We start from the raw sequence: 21,542 nt of genomic DNA, 5'->3' as shown, positions 1-21,542 counted from the left end.
ACTCAATACGAAAGGCTAAGCTCTTTAACGTTTTGAATTTTCAACCTAAAATATTTTTTATATTGTTTTTATATTGTATATAAAATTTATTTATATACTAAAAAGTTTCAATTTTCCACTTATGTGAACCTATCATTCAATGTTTTATGATTTATCTTTATTTAATATTTGAACACTGCGTGTCTTGGTAGCCCTTATTTTTTACGTATTTTATAGATTCGGCTATACATGTCACGTGCCAGTTTTAAAATGCATTTTTACATGCTGTATAAAAAAACAATTGAATAGCGAAAACTTTTAAAATCAGATTACTATACAAAATAAGTCGACATATTTTTAGTTATTCCACTAAACAGTGGCCAATTTTAACAAGAAATTTGAATAAAAGTGCAATTGGCATGAGAAAAATTAATTTTTTTTCGAAAATAATTTTCTTCTTAATTTATAAAAATGCAAAATTTATAAATTGAAAAGTGCAAACAATTTTAACCATGTCACTTAAAACACATATTTTAATTAAAAAATAGGTTTGTGTGTTATTGACAATCAATTAAATAATCATTGTATTGTGCCGAGAAATTGTCAACTAATCTGTTAATAAGCTCAGGATGCAATTTTAGGTTTACTTGCAGCGTAAAAGACCGTTGCTATATGGCTTCGTACAAAGTCTTTTTTATTCTGTTATAATTCATGTCCTAATTAACAGTTCATGATCCTCTGAGTGAACCCGCGAAGTAACCGATGTACGCAATATATCCGCGACAACGATCTCGCTGCTGTTACCACCCGTTAGAAACCTACATAAATGCTGCCACGTTAACTCTCATAAAAACAAATTTTTCATACGATTAAAAAGGCAAACATCAATCATATTTAAAGGCCTTGGTATTTGTTTGTATATATTTTAACGAGTTTAACTGTTTGTATATTTGTGTAAACAGTAACATTCTAACAGTATATCATTTTGAAAACTCGCCACTTTGTTCCTTTTGACATTCCATGGGCGCCCATATAGAGGGCAATTGGGGGCTCTAGCCCCCCCCCCCCTTTAGAAATTAGAACTTCTTTGCTTTTAATGCTTTTTTCTTGGCAAAAATGTGAAAACATTCTTCTCCATCCATTAATGACTAAGTTATTAAAAATGTGAAACTTTATTAACTCTAATCTGTACTGAAATCGGTTTCTACAGGGAAAATATAATGCTAAAACATGGTGAAAATGTCTGAGTCCCCCACCCCCTTAAAATTTTGCATAAGGGCGCCCATGTTGAGTATTAAAATAACCAAAAGTAGAAAATATTAAAGGACCCCTTTCAACTTCATGAATTACAGTATTTAAGAAAAGAGCAATGTTGCAGAAAATTAAGTGAATTAATTAATTGTTGTAATGAATTTTCTTGCATTATACAACTTATGTGCTTTTAATATTGAGGTCAAGTATCAGAAAAAAAATATTTTTTGAAAAATAGAATTCTACAATGAATTTCTGGTTATCTGGTATAATATCTTCGATTGTTACAACTCCAAGCTTATACAATGAATTAAAATAAATTACTGTATATGTCAACATAAAAATTCCAAAAAATCAATTACTTTCATTTGCTCGCAACTTATGCTGAAATTATTTGTGCCTTATTTTCTAATGAATTTAACTTACTTCAATGGATTTTATTCAACATCGTTCTGAAGACATTTAGAAACACAAAGGTCCTTTCTTCTACCAAATTATTTCTGTTATTTGCATCTGAAAATATTTATTCAATGATTTTTAATAGTATTTAAATAACAATTAGCGGCTACAATAAGCGGTCTACATACATGAGTTTAGAGAATTTTACTATTGAACTTTTTACGAAGAATTTCTTTTTATATGTCTGGTAACCCATCCATAAAAGAATCGGCTACTTTTAGTGCTTTGAAATGGGTAGAATGCTAAGCATTAATTGGCATTTTATATTGTGACGTCATTTCGCGTCACGTCATGTGATTGGTGTGTATTTGATCATTTTACTGTTGAACTATATGATTTGTAAGCCTCCATCTTAAACAGTTTTTGAACATAAATCAATAAATAACATGTATTATGGTGATTTTGATCATCATAATTTCAACCATTTTGAAAAATGAATATTTTGTTTAAAGTCTTAAACTATTTTAGGTTTTCAAATCTTTATATTACAGTTCACGAAAAGAGTGTATTCAAAAGACAAATTTATAGTATAATTAAAGTTAAAGAATGAGTACTAGAGTACTAAATCTAAAAATTTCAATCAATGTTTTGTTTTATTATTGTTATTATTTGCCGCTAGTAACACACCACTAGTAACCTAGCTCACCCCAGGAACAACTATTATCCTATCAATGATTTTTTTTTCTTCAGGAAACTATGTAGTAGTAGTCTTTAAGCGACAGTGACAGTAAACCATAAAAGGAATATGAACTTCAAATAAATTCAATATTTTTTGCTAAACCTGTCAAAACTTAACTCAAAATATCGTTTACTACGTATTAGGGTAAATTACTGCTAAGGTCTGAACCACCCACAAAGTTATTTAATTGTTTATGAGTTTTATGTCTTCATTATTGGGACTCACATTAAAAGTATGCTTTTTTTTTTTTTTTTTGAAAGTGATGTGAATATGAGATATTTATCAAATATTTGAAAAAGACGGTGTTTTTAAAAATAAATTTCACAACTTCAACATTACCTCGAGACAACCTTATGCAATTTTGCATTTTATTGTATCAAGAATTTGATCAATCTGACATCATTTCAATTAGTAATTTTGACCTTCATACGCCCTTTTACAACATACGCACAACAATTGCCAATTTTTGCAGAAAACTCCTAAAACGAAATGCTTGCGAGGCTTACAAATCGTATATACTGGGTAAATGTGTGTGTATATATAGTACTTTCACGCAAGTTTGAGATTTAAAAACAAAAAGTGATTGTGACTAATACCAGGGTGTTATGTTTTATACGAGGTCTTTAAATGTTTTGTACAGAGGAATATTTTTAGAGCAGCTATTCTGCTGTATATACTAGGAAATAAATTTTGTTTGTTTGTTTGTTTTTTCTGGCCAACGAAGTATTGCATTTTTGTCTTCTGTGATGTTGTGTGCATTTCTGCGGAGAGCATCTTAACTATAACATCAACAATGTGCAAAGAATCTTGTGTGTGGGTAAATCGAGTCCCGTTTGTCCAACAAAAAAATTAATTAATTGTCATTACTGCCACCAGAAGCGAAGGACGACTTTTTTTAATGCAATCATTAACATTTTAAAATGGTATTATTTCAGAATGCCTAAATTTTACACATGGTATCCATTTTTTCGCTAACCAAATGAAAAAGTCTTTACATTCAGTACAAAGAATTAATTATGATACATATTATTTTGGTAGCAGTATATTTCTAACGTAAAATAAAACAAATCACCGACGATTGCTAATAACGTTTCAATTTAAAAGTGTTATAGTGATATAACAATTTTTAGTTATTTTGCTTCAATTTCACTTTTGAACAAAATTCCGTTTCGTGGCTGTCCTAAGCAATTTTACACGCATTCAGTAGCTGAAAAGAACGCATTTAATTTTATACAAAAACATAACAGTTCACATGTTAAACTGAATCGGTTTGTGCTACATTTCTATGTCATTTTCTTCATCGAGAGTTCGTTGCGAATTAAACAAAGAACTGATTTTTACGTTCTTTGTCCCAAACAAAGTCGATTTAAAGTATTATTATTAATATGAGAGGTACATTCAAAATATGAGCTATATTGAACGGAAAGAATAGTAGATGAGAGGTAGAACTGATTAGGTTTTTTTTTTTTTTTAACCTACTCTCGAAAAGTAGTTACAATATGGAGAAACTTTAACAACCAAATTTAACTATTTTTACTTGAAAACACGAAATCTGAAAAAAATCCATGATACTTGAAATAAGCATTAATTTTCTACTTCTGATGCTTGAAAGTTTTTAATTCATTTTATGAAGTTCTAAGTAAAATATATTTCTCATGCTGTCCACAATCCACAATGAATAAAGATGTAGATTAAGGTAGTAGTTCCTTAAACGGACTTTCTATCTCGTGTTTTTTCATCCATCAATTTTTCCACTAAAGTATGTGAAAAAATAAATTTTTTAATAACTATTCTATTCTCGCAAACAAATCGCATTTTCACGAAAATAATTTATTAATCACAAAAGACTTTATCGAAAATTAGACCAGACCTTTTTGTATTCCAAACTGGGACCTGCACCAAAATAATAAAAGCAAAAACGTTCTCCTCGCTGAAACATATTTTCTGCCAAATTCGTTATTTAAAAAACCAATTTCTCAGAATATCACGATTGTCAAAATCGACGTTGGACCAAATTGTTTTATATTTTACTATTTCCATAGATAATTTTTTTTGCTTGACTTATTTTCTCTACATCTGCCTTTTTTTTTCATTTCTTTTACAACAATGTCAATAAAAGTAGCAAAATTACTCTCACTTTCACAAAATATTTTAAAAGTTCACATAAAAATGACACTGTCAAAAATTACTCTTCAAACCTTTAATTATAAACTTTTTTCTACATTATCATTAATTCTGGTTCTGCTACTGTTTTTCCCCCAGCTCTTTCTGAATGTATCTCACATTATTAGTAAAAACACTTCATACGTTAACAACTTTTGATTAATATCTGATTTGATTTATATTGTGTAGTCTAAATTACATTTCATTGTGTATATTTTCATTGTAAAGGCATTTCTGCGAAAAAGAAAATGCATTTATCTTATTAAAGATCCAGTAGCGATAAAGGTTTTGTCCACTCACTCGCTGCAACATTGTACTTGTAAATTAAAGTTTTTGGTTATCGTTGTGACCAGTCCTCTCTGTTTTGGTATATTGTTAATGAGAAAAGATGTAATAAATGGATTTATATAAATTTATGGCTCTGTTGTATTTTTCACTAATAGCACAATATGTTTGTTGTCTGAAGTCTTTTACTCCAGAATAGAAATTCAAATTTTAGGAACAATGAGACTCAAATTCCAGGGCTATAGAATTGGAGTCGAAGATTCGGAGTTGAACTGATTTCAAGGCAAAAGAGTCTGAGTCGGGAGTGGGAGGTATGAAATTCCAAGAGTCGTAGTCATTAAGAAGAAAAAAATTGGAGGGAGTGAAGACTTCCATTCGTGCAGGATAGATACCAAGTCACGTGATAGTCTTTAAGGAAAAGCATTGGAAGAAATCAGGTTTATTTCGCTAGTTTCACGCAAAAAGTGTCAACCATTCGTTGCTGTTCAGTCACGTGACTTGAGGTTTTTGTCCAATGATTGCACTTGCTCCCTCCATTTACTTGTTCTTGCTCTAAGGTCGGAGTTGGTCATTTTCCCTCAAAGTCCACAACTCTGCCAGTGCTGTTGGAGTCTGATTGATTTTGGATAAAGGAGTCGGAGTCGAAAGTTTAAAATTTCTGAAGTCGGAGCCGGAGTCAATCATTTCCCCCGACTCCGCAGCCCTGTCGAAATTCCACTCACCAGATTACTCAAAACATCGACACAATCTTTAAGAAAACGTTTGATACGAAATGAATGCTATCATTGAATCCTAGTTTCTACCATGTACTCAAAACATCTGCATGTTAAAAACTGCTTATAACAATTTTGCCCAATTTGAGGCTCAAATTTTGAGCGGAATTCTAAAAATTCTTAAATATTTGAATAAAAGACTTAAATTCCGTTTAAATAAGGTTTTATTTCCTTTTTAAATTATAAGGTATCATTTCCGAAGGCGATTTGAACCCCCCTTCCGTAGCAAATTTAACACATGGGATTTTGGTTTAAAAAAAAAAAAAGAGAGATCCGTATCCGCGGATCTACTTTTTTCACGATCCGACACAACACTAGTAGCAAGTGGCCAGAAGGCACTTTTACTTTATTTAAAAAGAACATATTTTCATTTTTAGTTGCCGCTTCATCCAAGAATTTTATTTTTTTATGAAACCAAGAACGCAGTCTTAAGCCAGAAAATTTCTTACTCTGGGACGAAACTTGTTATTCCCTATGTGTTCAATTATGTACCCAGAAAATATGATAATTGCTGAAATCCTTATATGTTTTTTTTTTCATCTGCAGAATATTTTTGGAAAATAGATATATTCCGTTTTGATAAATTGGCCCTCAGTTCTTTATAAAAAAAATTGACATCATTCAGCAAAATAAAATCCTCTCACTAGAGGGCAAAATTGAAAGTAACCTCTGAGCACAGGGCGATTGAATGAATAAATATGGTGATTAAAAAAGTCACCTGTCATTCGCCACCTCAAAAAACAAATAAATTACTTTAATATGCAAAAAGGGCATTAAGTTATTGGTAAAATCTTTCCAACAAAAATCAAGAAGCAGCCTTTATGAAATAATTTGCTAATTTAAACGATTATTTGCATTAGATAAGCTATTTAGTATCTCTAACTTCAACCAGAGTGGCGCAGCGAAGAGGGGTTTTACGGAACGAAACATCTTCCAAATGCCTTAGTTTTAGCATTATTGCCAATCCTAATACAATAGTGAATATTTCATACCGATGTAAGAACCGGTTTGATTCGACCCCCCTCCCCCCCCCCCCCAAAAAAAAAAAAACTCTGCACAAAAGGTAATTCTCGCTGTGCCAGTGACTTCAACACTAATAATATCGCTCGTTTGGAAGAAGAGTGCCACAATTTGAATTTTTTCAATTTTTTTTTTTTTTTTTCGCTTAAAGGCCTGCAAAGGACGTTATCTACTTTGGAAAAAAATTAGATTTTTTTGTTCTGATATTTAACCACTGGAGAGAACAGCAAACTTACTTTTCTTAATGCAAATTGCCTGAAAAGTTCAACTTCAAACGCTTCTCCTGTAAAATTTCATCTCTTCGTATCGTGGCTCTCTTCTTCCAAATGAGCTACATATCGTTTCGCTAAATGTGTAAGAAAGAGCCACTATTCAAAAAAAAAAGAAAAAAAAAGTTGCTACAAATGAAAATGTTACAACCAGCCATTGAAGAATTTTCCCAGTTTTGCCCTTTACATCACACACATCCAGGCTCGTCATTTCGAAATTTTCCACGAGAGGGTGGGACACATAGGGTATAATACTAAATGTTAATTGTACCAAAAAAAAAAGCAGTAAAAGCAACGCCCACTTCCAGGCAAAAATACATTAATTTCTCAAAGCCAGGAAGGCGATTGAATCCGCCCTCCCCCCCTTCTTGAGACGCCAAAATGACGGGCATGACACAGCAACTGCACTACATCACTCATGAACTATTTACTAGATTTCTGCGAAGAATTAAACGACATTCCATAAATAAAAATAAACTTTGAGCAGATAACAAGAGAAAAAACTAAACCAATAAATAATTAATCAAACTTTTTTTCCCCTGAAGTGACTTGATATAAAGCGCTCGAGTCTCGTTAAATAAGATCGTGATGAATTAAAAAATTTCGCATTAGGTAAAATCAAGTTAATTACTTAATTGAGTTTGACAAATAGCCCATCAGCATTTATTTAGCATGTTTTCTATGTGAATTTTTTATCATCGAACATAAAAAGTCTGGGGCAGTCAAAAAAAAAAAAAAAAAATCTTGAATTTTTAATTTGTTAAGATTTTTACTCACTCTGAGCAGTTTGCAAGGGTGAGATTACATGGTACGTTATGTTTTAGCTAGGATGCTATTTAAATTCTTCGTTGTCCATTGCCCGAGCCAAATCCGTTTTTATCCGTTATCGTGAGATTTTTTTTCACCGATTTTAGCCAATGCGACGATTTCAGCACACGATTGTTCAACTAATTGTTCGTTTTTACTTGTTGTTGTTTTTTTTTTTTTTTCTTTCTTCAATTGACTCGTTTAACCAGTATCTGATTACACATAATTTCATTCAAGGGACTTATCCCATTTTTATTTAATCATTTTCAAAAATAATAATCAATGGCACCAGGTAAAGGGCCCAGGTACACCCCACAGCTTACTGCAATATTCGAAGAATATAGTATCTAGAAAAAATCTTTGCTCGTCATAGGACTGGGCGATGTAGGAATTTCCTACATCGTGATTCATCGTCACCCTTACATCGCGATGTATGAATAGTTCAAGCAGTTTGAATTTAAGTAATAATACTGCTACATAATCACTTATTATTATCCCCGTATGGGGGTATGCCCCTTAATTTTATCACTACAGTCCACATGAAAAATTTCTGAAAAAATTCACATCGTCGCAGTTGGTCGTTACCTTGGATTTGGTTTGGCTCGCTGCCAATTCAACACTGGTGTGTAGGGATAGGAGATTAAAATAGGTAACAGGACTGTGAACCAGTGTACCGCCAGGGTTCAAAAATATGATAATTTTGAAAATATCGAAAATATCCGATATTTTTATATCTATCGGATTTTTTGATACATATCCGATATTTTCAATAAGCACAAACTAAAGTCTTCAAAATAGTAAATGTATTCTGAAATCACTCTTTATTTTCTTACATTAAAATTACAATATGTAGGCTTAAAATTAAGGTTTCTTTAATTATTCATATATAATATTTCATTTTACATTTCTATCAATTTTACTGGAGTTAATTTAGCATTAGCCGTTTTATTAATTTTTCTTCTGTTAGCTACTCTTACAGTTATATGATTCAGAAATAAATAATATGCATTAATCGGTGCACAATCATTAGACATTTTCTTTCTTTCTGAGAAATGTTTAATATTTAACTAGGAACTTTTAATATGGATTAAAATTGTTATATTACTCATAAATTTATGAATATAAAATACAAGTAAAAAAAGTTGGTTATATTGATACAGCATAAAGATATAGTATATAACTTTTATTTTATTTTTTATAATAAATTAACAATATTACTATGATAATATACTTTTTTTTTTTTTTTGAAAATACCATAGTTGAAAAAATAAATATCGAAAATATCAAAATATCATGTTTTCAAAATAAATATCGGATATATATCGTGATACATATCGATTGATATATATCAGCGAACGCTGTGTACCGTACATTGCTGTAGTGCCGATGCATCGGTTTAGAGAAGAATTCTAAACCGGTGTATCGATGCATCGCCCCCCTCCCCCCCCCCACACTGAATCCCAAGTGTTTCCTTTTCATTTATGGTTAGTTGAGCATAAAAACGTAGTTTCATGTAGACCAGTGGTTCCTAACCTGGGGTAATTTGGCTTCTCGAGTGAGCGATAAATTCATAAGGGGCAATAAAGGGCGATGAATATTTAAGACAAATAATAATAAATAAATAAATAAATAAGCCCGAGAGCATCGAAATTGAAGATGTATTCGAAACAGATTGATAAGAATTCAAGGAAGGAATCACAAGTTAAAAAATAAACAGATTAAAGTTGAAGAGCTTGAGCTTCCTCCTCACACCTAGGTTGAACATTAAGGAATTATTTCATCATTATTCCTCAAAATCATGAATTTTAAAATTTTTATTTTCCGTAGTTTTCAAAGAATCAGTGCTTTTGATCCCCCTCCCCCTCGCCCCAAATTAAAATTAAAAAAATATTTTCCTAGAAAATGCACTTCTGTTTTTGAAAAGTACGTAGATAATCTTAGCTAATTATTAAACCATTAGCTAATTATTAAACACCATTCACGGGGTCCACTATACAAGGAATCGTTACATCTCCTCTCATATACAGTAGGCTCTCTCTATTCTGAACACACATGAGACCGAATAAAAGTGTTTAGATTATGGAGGTGTTCATTATAGAGGGAGACTGGATAATGAATATACATGTATTCTATTGTGTTAACGAACTATGGTCAGTACTTTGCCTAGTGGGCTGTACCAGTTACTGAGATAGAGGTGCTGAATTCTGGGTTGGTGGCTAGTGCAATGTCTGATTAAACCCAATGGGACCCAAACTCTAGCTTTGATTTATTTCTTTTTTAATTTAAAAAGTTCTTAAAACATTCAACAATATTATGTAAAACTTTTTAAATTACAAAATTTTATAAGACAGCACAATACCTGGAAAAAAGAGAAATTTTGTAATCTGTTTTTGCACTGGTGTATTCTCATGCAAGGTACGTGTTATCATCCAAGTAAACCTGTTTCCGGGTGATTCTCAGCCGCATTTTGTTTAAAGGTAATCCTTATATATTATTTCTGTAGCCTCTTTTTGCTTTCTACGCCAGATTTTCCTCAATTCTTGATCGATTTCTTTGATTTACACCTTATTTTAAAGCTTATGGTGCGGGCTACTGACGAAAAATAGACCCACGGTCTAAAAACTGTTTTTTTCAGCCGAAAAACCTGTTTTAGAGAACCAGAATGAGGTTTTCGGTTAAACTTATAACTTTAACTTGCACTATGACCGACAGAGCTCAATAGCTTGATTAGCAGAGCGTTCTCCTCGTAACCAGGAGAATAAGTGTTCGGACCCACGTCCGGGCAATCTGCATCAAAAAATTTGAGAAATATCGCGCTTTGCATGAACACTTAATTAAGTGAATAACAAATGCGAGGGAACAGAATAAATGAGAAGGAAACGCTTCTTGCTGTTATGATAACTTGATGTGACTTTGTGCTAAATTACTTCTGAATTGTATGTTTTTTTTCTTTTTTTAAAGCTTTGGCTTTGGTAAGAAAATTAAAGCATAATGTTTGCGAAAATATAAGTAACAGGTTTAAGATTTCAGACTACAATAGAATTGTTTTTTATTCAGAAAAAAATAATAAATTATATATTGAAATATATATATTCTTCTAATGAGTTTTTGACTCTTTGTACAAATAAAGAAATTACTACCTCAATTTGAAGGGTAAAATATATATTTTTTCTTCTTTTTGCAAAAAAAAAAAGCTTATCAAATTTTTACTACATTCGAAAAGCTACGCTTAAAATAGAGCATAGTTCAATTTATTTTGTATTTTAATCGTGCTGTTAAATGATGAATACGTGCTGCCATCTAAGTCATAACGGTTCAAGCAGCCTGCGGTAACGAATTGTAAAAATTTTCAAAAATAAAAACATTTCTCTTCAATATCTTATCTTATATATTATTCCCTTCTCATTTTAAAACTTATCAGGCTGGCTAATGATGAAAAATAGACTTACGATCGAAAAATCAAGTTTTCGAAAACACCCCTTGCTGTTTGAAAACCTTGATGCAGCCTGTAGTTCTTATGCATTTTTTTTTCCTGCAAAGTTCTAATGCAGTTTTTCAATTTTTTACGTCGCTTTCGGCAAAAAAAGCCTGTGTGCTTGTGTTCATATTTTAATAAAGCTTAAAAGCACTGAAATTAGTTGTTTGGTTAAATTGATAAGTTTTTTTCGGTAGAGCGTTCGACTATAAACTATCTGAACTTCGGGCAAGCTTGGAATCTCCGACATAATATGAAATTTATATAAGTATTACGCATTACATGTACTCATAACATACACACGTAATAAAATAAATGCAGTGGGAATGCTACTTGGTGTTTCGACTCCTTTATACAGGCTACAGTTATCAAAGTTCACTGTTAATCGAAGGGTGTTCTTCCTTATTTTTAAGCTCTGACTACATCCAGATCACTCAGCATAATATAAGTATAAAAAAGTATTAGATTTACCTAAAGGAAATCCTTTTTGTGCAGAAAAACATTTTCATTGTATGCTGAAATGTAGATGTTTGTAATAGCAGTGTTCAACCTTTTGTACAAATGAAAAAATACTACGCCAAATTAAAACTACGAGTTTCACCCAGTAAACCTTTAATTTTTTATTCGCGCAAATACGATATAAAGCATTAAAATTATTATCAACTTCATTAGCAAGAAATCATTTTCTACTCCTCTGCTTTCTGCTGAAAAAAAAAAACATTTTGTCTACGTTTGAAAAATTACACTTAAAAAACGAACTCAGTTCAACTGGTTTTGGTTTTGAATTTTAGGTGTTCGATTAAAAGAGAAACATGTGCGGGCATTTAAGCCGTAACGGTTGAAGCAATCTTCTTTGTGAAATAGTTCAATATTCAAAGATAAAAACACTTATTTTCAATCTAAATTATTACTTCTCTAGAATGCTTATCTCAATCGCTACGTGAGATCTTCGTCATTCTTTAATCAAATTCCATGCTTTACAAAAATTTTAAATCGTATCATGCTGGTTAATAACAAAATATAGAAGCATGATCTTATTATTTTTTTTTTCGGCAAAAAGCTTTTTTGCTGTTTTTTACTACGCATTCCTTGAATGAATAGCTTTCGAAAAGGAAGGCACAATTACTAGGTTTGTTGGGGTGTCAGGCTGTTAATCAGAATGGCGCCAATTCGAATCCGTGCCAATAAATATCTCTTTAATGTTTCTTTTTTTCCTGTCAGATGCTCACATGGGCAGGACTGTATTTGCCATAACCTGTTTTTTCACATGCACAATTATTGCTTTTTCACGAGTCACTACTCAGCCACTTTTAATGATATTTATGTTTGCATTGAAAATATGTACGACCAAAAGATGAGCGATGATCAAATTATCACAACGTTGTATTTAACGAGGTTTTGTTACTGATGTCTTTAAATTACATGCTTTCTCTTCTGCGCTTACTTTTTTTCGGTTCTTCTTCCTAATATTCTTCCTTTGAAATTTTCAAAGAGCGAAGTGCCTTATGAAACGATTTGATATGATGAATTATGAAACGAATTGAATATATGAAGTTGCACAGTGCGGAGTTCCGCACGGGTCGACTAGTCGTAATTTAAAAGTCTTCAATACTATTTGATACAATGGTTGGATTCTTGAAATATAATAGTTCAATGGCAAAAACTTCAGGCACAAACTCCTCAGCTGAATGGTTTTATCTGATGCAGTAATATCCAAGAAAAAAAAAATTTCTTCTTCCTGTCTCCGTCTTTTCCTTATAGTCCAGTAAAATTAGGTCATGACTGCGACATTCAAAAAAAAACGAATGTGCACCTATACCAAGTTGTTCAATATCATGAGAAGACAACGTACCAAAAAGTCCCAAGAATTTGAGCGTCGGGTTTGGGAGTCATGGGGGGAGGGACAAAGAGGGAGCTCAAATTGCAGATTATTTTTTTATTTCAGCTGTATCTCCAACGCTTCCTTTTCATGAAAAGATAATTGAATAAAAGTTGAATATGGCACATATTACTAATATTGCAAGTACTACGGCTGGGCACAAATCCGACACTAAGGGGGGGGGGGCTCCCCCTCCTCCCAACGGATTTTGAGATATATACATTGTACAAATACAAAAGTTTCATTGCAGGTATTTTATTGTTTTTCTATGACATTTTTGAGTGTATTCACTCACTTGGCCCTAGAATTAGGAGTATAAAAAATTAAGAATTTGTTGTTGTTTTTTTTTATTATTAAAATTTACTGTAAAGTTTTTTTAAGAAAAACTTAATGATTTTTTTAAGCTAAAGAGTACATTGTTGCATAAACATTACTCCCCTCCCCCCCCACCACCACCATTCCACCACTGAAATACGTATTTCAATACTCGAGATAGTGCTACATATTGTACAAAACGTATTGGAAACGAATAAGTGTCATTAATGACGGAAGCATGTATCAAAGCGCTAAAATGTTAGTGACTGTATATTGATCAAAACTTCTACGATTCTCTTTTATAGCATGTTTGATTAACATGCGAACAGTTAAAATATTTTAATTTATGAATTTTAAACTAAATGTTTTAATGTGACTAAAAGAAACTAAAGTTCCTTACATATCACCGAATAAAAAATGTTTTCTGATCCTTCAAACTTTATTCTTATCCAAACGTAACCAGAAAAGCCTATGAAAATGTTTCACATAGCAGCTGCTGAAAAAAACATCCAAACTCTACCGAGGGCGCTCCGATAGAAGGTCACCGGAAGTCTCAGTGATCTTTCAAAAACTTCCTTGTTCAGCAAATTTTGTCGGACGATTCAGCTTTGTCGGACGATAATGATAATTTTTATCATTATTCGACAAAAATTTTGAGTTCTATTAGGCAAAATTATCAACATTCGCCAAAATTTGGAGTTCCATTCTGCAAAATTTGAAGTTGCATTCAGCAAATAGAGAATTTCTGCTCTCCCGAAAATTTAAGTTCGAAGCGCCATTAAATCGTATTATCATCTTGTGAAAACATCTATCAGATCTTCTTAATAAGATAAATATGCTGCTACAAGAAGATACATTACAGTTCAAGGGTCTAAAATTTATTGGCTCCATCTGCAGTTATGAACTAATTTGGTTCGATTAGAAAATTTATAACGGACATTGCATCGCTAAACGGATTTAATTGAAGACCTTAACAGAAATAATTCGGAACTGCGTGTTACCAGCGCAACAAAAGATCAACCTTTGATCTAAACAGAAACAAAGCTTGGGAAAAAGCACACATGGGCCGTCTCATAGAGCAGTCAAAAATGCCATTTAACCGTTTTACTGTCTGCCATTTTGCGTGATAATACCTACTTCAACTGGCACGATCGTCTGTGCGTTATTGCCCCTGTCTTGTTTTATGGGATGGAAGATTAAGATGATAATCCACGTTTCGATAGCACATGGTAACGAATCTTCGATAAATTACTCGACCCCTCGGCGTGTTTGTTTACTTCATAATGGTGCATTTGTTTGCAAACTAAATCCAGGAGGAAGTTTTGTTTTTGACGACTGATATGAGTTAATGTATTATTCTCCACGTGATGCATTCAGTAGCGCCCTTGATTTACGAAACTACCTGTTCTTATCCTTAGCGTTAGTGCAGGACATTGGTTCGTGAGGTGCCATTATTCATCAAGAACAATATATTAAAGGGAGTTGCATGAAACGCTTCAAAAAGTATTGTTAAATTTCACGTAAAGAGCCTCTATTTTGAGTAATAAATGTAAAAGATATGCCAGTCTCTATCAAAGGCTTAAAGTCTAAAATATTATTTTAGGCTTTAACCCTCGGTTTTATTTATGAGGAATGAACTAAACTTGAAAATATCCAATGAGGGGAAATTGGTATAAAGAACAGTATCCTGGCCTTTATAAAAATACTAATTAAAAATATTAGCGGTGGCTGCCTACTAAAAATAATGATTTGAGGCTCTAAAGCATAAATTTAAGAGCCTCAAAAGCATCAATTTCGACAAAAAAAATTTTAAAAGATATATCATTCCTTTTCGAGATTCACTGTTTACAGATTAGAGAAAATGAGAGAAGAGAAAGATTCTAGAAAGCACATCTGTACCTCAGAGCCAGACGGACGTAAGTCCAAACATTACGATTTTCCCTTTATTAGGGACCATTCATTAATTACGTGTTATAAAATCTCTACATACCCTTACTTGAGGGGATGGGGGATTACTATGGGTTCAAACCCATTTTTACATAATATATACAATCGATTACGTAATATAAACAATCGATAATTTATGTTAGAAATCGCGAAGTCAAGTGGTTTGGCGGGGAATTTTCATTTGCGTTTGGAAGGTAAAAAATGGGCTGTTTTTTTACTTGTTTTACAAAGAATGAATAATCTTTATACATAAATGGCTACTTCTGTATGTATGTCCGGGGTAATCTTCAAAACTACTGGACCAATTTTAACCATTTTTTCACCATTGATAGCTACATTATCAGGGAGCAACTTAGGCTATAATTTATTCTTAAAAACTTAGTTTAAAAACGTTATGATGGAAAACAGTAAATGTCATGTAATTTCCCCATTAAATGATTAAATATAAAACCCATTGTTACAAAAATTCGTTGCCTAACAACAGCAATATTAAAAGTATTCGTAATGAAAATTTTGAATCAAGGCTTCTCCGGAGCAAACATGAGTTTAAAGTCATTTAAAAATTTGGAAACTACTTTTTGCACACTTAGGGAAACATAGTTAGAGATTTTTTTTTCTTTTTGTGTGTGTACTATTTAATTAAATAAAGCGCACGGTTTTTTTAGTGATCTTCCTTGTTCATATTTTGGAAATTCTTCAAATTTTTATATGCTTCAATTCGTGCTTTCGTTTCTAAATGAATACTCGTTCGTTCTTTATAGTTATTGCCATTTTACTTTTATGAGTAAGGAAGAAGCTCGATTCTAATCACGTCAAAGTGGTGTGTTTTGAGTTCTTTCAGTTAAAACAGAAAACGAAAGAAAGTAGCGATTGTTTCTCACAATTATTACTGACCCAGGCAACGCGGGATATTTTTGCTAGTGTAAAATATAACAGAAGAATCACACTATGTGTGGCATGTTTTATTTTGAAATTAAACAATTCGTAAGTGGCCACAGTCGAACCATAGTTCCACTACTGGAAATCTCTGACTTTTCACTTACCCGAACTGAAAAATTCTCTTCAAAATTTTTGTTTTCTGGAAGCTTTTTCCAAACATTTATCTATTTAAAATATAAATTTAAACGTAGCATTTTTCACAAAAATGCTCCTTTGTGAAAACAAACGAGAAAATGTTTTAAATTAGAAAAGTGAGGAACTCATCGTCTGCAGCTTCTTCCTCATTTTAAATTTTGCCATTTCTCGTGTTTCTTCTGAATTTTTATAACACTGCGATGAGTACTGTCCACCTCTGAGAAGTTAAGCTATGGCCTTGAGCAAGTCCATTTCTTTCAACGGAGAGCAATCAGTAAGAAGAGTAATTGTTAGACCCAGAATTGGGCTACCATTGCAGCCCTTTTATTGGCGAGAAAATATTGTACCGTTTGCTACTTCTTACCTGAATTATATTGTTCGCCAAATGGGCAATAACACTGCAAACTAAATCCGTAAGTTCTTAAGCCGTTTTTCCTCACCCCATTTCAACAAATGGAATTGTTTAATCGGTCGGGCGGCGGAGCCCAACTAGCCAGAGGTGGACAGTATATTTTTCTCATTTTTACATGCGCAGCACTAAACGGTTAAAAATATTTTCTTCTAGCTAAACAATATATTTTGTGAAAAACTATATCGGCTTAGGAGTTGAAAAAGAGTACTGATACAAGATGTGCACTGAACTTAGATCTTATTCCAATGTTCCAAGAAAAGGTCTAATTGAAGGGTTTGCAGCAACAAAGAGTTAACTCCATTTTTTGATTGTTGAGAAATTTCCTGGAGTTAACTCCATGTTGCCTCTAGCGAATAAAGCAGTTAACTCATTCTAGCGAATAACTTGAGAACTATCGACCGGAGAATACTCCTTGTTGAACCAAACGACCAAAAATTGGAGTTGACTCTTTGTTGCTGCAAACCCTTCAATTCTATTGGTTTGTAGATTAAGTGAAAAAGAAAAATATTCTAAAAAGGAAAAAAACAGGTATTAGTGTTCCACTTTAACATTCAACTTTTTATGACACGAGGTTCAACGAAAGTCGAACATTTTAGTCAACCAAAAGTATTTATATCAAAAAAAGAAACTTTTGTTGGTCTGTAAGAAAGTTTTAACTTTTCAATCCTCCTTTTTTGCATACTTACTCACAACATATAAACGATAACACCACGAAAGATAAAATTAATAGTTTTTCTCATTATTCCAAAACTTTTCGTGTCGGAAAAATAGAGTATAAAAGCACGCATGCCATTTTTCTCTTCTACTTACTCTTTAATTCTTTTTGCTGTGATTCGTCAAAGAACGTTTATTCTGCCCAATAGAAACGCGTCATTTGCGTTGCCATGTTCACCTCTTTAAATAAAGCCAATATAACGCTGAAAGTTGCTACAAAAGATAATATTTCTATCGTGAACATTAAAATGAATTTAAGCTTTCTGACACTTTTCATAAGCCTTTTTCGAGCGTCTTTGCAAGGTAAGCTTTTCCAAAGTTTGCATTTTCAAAATATAAAAGGAAATATGAGAAGTTTAAGCATTTTCTTTGTAATAAAATATGTTCATTTTTTAGCAGAAAAAAAAATGTAGTACATTTATTTTAAACTTGCGCTACCCGCAAGGCTTTGCCCGTAGTAGAAAATTAAAAGGTTATTTGGATCGCCTGTATATTTACAAATAACGGATAATGAATTTCTCGCCAATATACTAGGTTACTTTGCTCGTCCATGTTATGGTAATTTACTCGCCCATGGTATGGTAATTTACTCGCCCATGTTATGGTAATTTACTCGTCCATGTTATGGTAATTTACTCGTCCATGTTATGGTAATTTACTTGTCCATGTTATGGTAATTCGCTCTGTATTGCTGCAGATTAATTAAATCCACCAATGGTGGTTTAAAATTAGAATAGAAAAAAATCGAACTTTTAAAAAATCGCTTCGAGGTGCTCACTCTACGATCAATGCTACGAACTCATTTTGTGCCAAATTTCATGAAAATCGGCTGAACAGTCTAGACGCTATGCGTGTACAGACATCCAGGCTTTCAGCTTTATTATTAGTAAAGATTAATACAGTAAACCGTCGTAAATCCGAACCGTATTAAACCGGACTTCGTTTAATCCGTACAGCCATTTAGATGTACGTACTGCATAAATTGTATTTTTTTGTACTGTGTTTTTGTAATTTTCTCCTCAGTTCGATAATTCATTTTATTGAATTCAAAATACAGGTTTTACTGTGCACAGTACTTTGTTTATTTACCTTGGCTCAATTTAGAGCTTATTTTGTTTGAGCCATATTTTCATTTATTCGAACGACCTGGATCCCCTATTAGTCCGGACTAATGAGGATCCTTGAGGTAGGTTAAAAGAATAAATTTTCATACAGTATTCAAGCTTGGAAGTTTATTGAGCAGTAAAATTTGAAAGTAAACCGATGAAAATGGGGTCGTTTCCGAAATTTTAAAAGTATTTTTTTTTTCTGAAAGAGCATGCTTAAAAATATAGGAACTGATGATTTTTAAACAATTTGACAAAGTTTAATATTTTTAAAAAATATTGTAACGGATTCGGTGCGACTTCCGCTTTCTTGAAATGAAAACACAGTTCTTGATAAAAACACAGGAAATTTATTTACACTATGTACAGGAAAGATCTTCAACAACTGCTAAATTATTCATCAGCAATTAAGCAATTATCACACAACACCGTAAACTCAACGTTTACACACGTATTTACTTCCAAATACGAAAACAACACAGCGAAATGCCTCGCTATAAACAGAGCAAAAGCTCTCAGTTCGAAATATCAATCGAAACTAACTGTTTATCCATCGCTAACGGCTTAAATACACCGAAAAGAAATTTCTCAAATATTCCACACGCTTCTGTAAAGTAGTAGACCGTTATCAATGAAAAGAAAGAAAATAGGGGTCGTATACTTTAGCCGAATGAAAAAGGGGTTGTATATTCATTACGGGAAACTATTTACAGGTTACGTTCCTACAATAATTACTATTTACAGAATTTGTAACATTGCCCCCTTCCTAAGGACTGCACGTCCCGGGCAGTACAATCCCCAGAAAGGGTGACAAACTTCTATCACAAGTTTACAAATATACACATTAATTAACAACTAACAGATACAGAAAACACAATAATAACAAGAAATATTACTAAACATTAAAAGCAAAAATTATCTACAACTTTTATGTTATCAACCATGGTTGTTTACGTAATACTCATGAACTATGGCCATAGTATGGGGCTAACCGATCATAATGTACAACCCTAGGTTTTGCATTAGGTGATTTTTGGATCCTCACTACGACGTCATTTAGTCGGTTAACGACTTTGTAGGGTCCATCCCAATGCGACTGCAATTTGGGTGAAAGACCTTTCCGTCGGATGGGATTCCATAACCAAACCTTGTCGCCTTCGTTGAATTCATGTCCAGTAGACCTTGTGTCGTATCGGGTCTTCATCTTCTCCGCCGCGATGTTGATTCGCTCTCGTGCGAAGTTATGAACGTCTTCCAACCGGGCCTGGAGATCCAGGATGTACTCCTCAGGCGATGAAGGCGCATCCGGAGGACGACCGAAGACGAGATCACAAGGTAGCCGAAGCTCTCGTCCGAAGAGCATCTGAGATGGGGCATATCCGGTAGTCTCGTGGACAGCACTGCGGTAGGCCAGCAGGAACAAAGGTAGCTTCTTGTCCCAATCCTGTTGATTTCTGGATACCATAAGTGAGAGATTATTCAGGATTGTGCGGTTAAATCTCTCCACCATGCCGTCCGATTGTGGGTGTAGTGGTGTTGTCCTAGTTTTCTCAATTCCGAAAATTTGACATAGGCCCTTAAACACAGCAGAGATGAAATTCCTCCCTTGATCGGAATGAATCTGCAAAGGTGTTCCGTATCTCGAGATCCAATGTTGGACTAGAGTCTCTGCTACGGTAGTAGCCTCTTGATCTGGAATGGGATATGCTTCCGGCCATTTGGTGAAGTAGTCGATGGAAACAAGAATGTATTTGTTCCCATCAGCAGTTCTTGGTAGAGGACCCAGGATGTCGATCCCAATTCGTTCGAAAGGAGCTCCAACGTTGTACAGATGTAGCTTCCCTCTGCTTCTCTTCTTCGGTCCTTTACGAGCAGCACAGGCGTCACAAGAATGGCACCACTTCTCCACGTCATCCTTCGCCTTGCTCCAGAAGAAGCGCTCCCGAACTTTATTGAGAGTTTTCAAGACACCAAAATGTCCTCCAGTCGCACTACTATGTATTTCTTTCAGAACATCTGAAATCCTGGATCGAGGAAGTAGTAACTGCCACCTGGATGTCTTGCCGTCGTGAGATTCCCATTTCCGGTGTAGCACGCCGTTCCGTAAATGGAGTGAGTTCCATAAAGCCCAGTATCTTTTTGTTGCAGGACTGAAGATGGAAGCGTCCTGCCAGCTAGGGCGTCGACTGTCACTTTCCATGAACTCTAAAATTGGTTTTATGTCGGGGTCTTCAAGTTGATCTTTTCGAACTTGGTCATCACTCCATGGATCAGGTTCTGATGATGTTGGAGTCACTGTCACCTGATAGGCGGTAGGGCTAGTCGTTCCATACTGTTTCTCGATTCGGGAACAATAGTGGCAGTTCTCAGGACAGGGTCTCCTTGATAAAGCGTCAGCATTGCCGTGAGATAACCCTTTTCGATGCTTGATCTCCATGTCATATTCCTGGAGCCGCTGTATCCATCTGGCTATCTGGCCTTCTGGATTCTTGAAGTTCAAAAGCCAAGTTAACGAGGCATGATCTGTCCGAAGCAGAAATTTTCGGCCGTAGAGGTAATGATGGAAGTGTTCTACAGCTTTCACTATGGCCAGTAACTCCTTTCTGGTGACGCAGTAATTTCGCTCCGACTTTGATAAGCATTTGCTCCAGTAAGCGATGACATGTTCATTTCCGTCAATTTCTTGGGATAAAACAGCTTCAATTCCCTCGTTGCTCGCATCAGTGTCCAGGATGAAGGATTTTTCAGGCTGAGGATAGGCGAGGATAGGCGTTGATGTTAAAGCCTCCTTCAGTCATAGAAATGCAGCTTCGCATTCTTTGGTCCATTCAAACTTTTGCTTGCTCTCCGTCAGCTTATGCAAAGGTCGTGCAATGTTGGAAAAACCCTTCACAAACTTCCTGTAGTACGTGCAGAGCCCCAGGAAACTTCGCAA

This window comes from Uloborus diversus, chromosome 7 (genome assembly GCF_026930045.1).
Source record: "Uloborus diversus isolate 005 chromosome 7, Udiv.v.3.1, whole genome shotgun sequence".
NCBI classification, from domain to species: domain Eukaryota; kingdom Metazoa; phylum Arthropoda; class Arachnida; order Araneae; family Uloboridae; genus Uloborus; species Uloborus diversus.
This window is presented reverse-complemented; position numbering follows the sequence as displayed.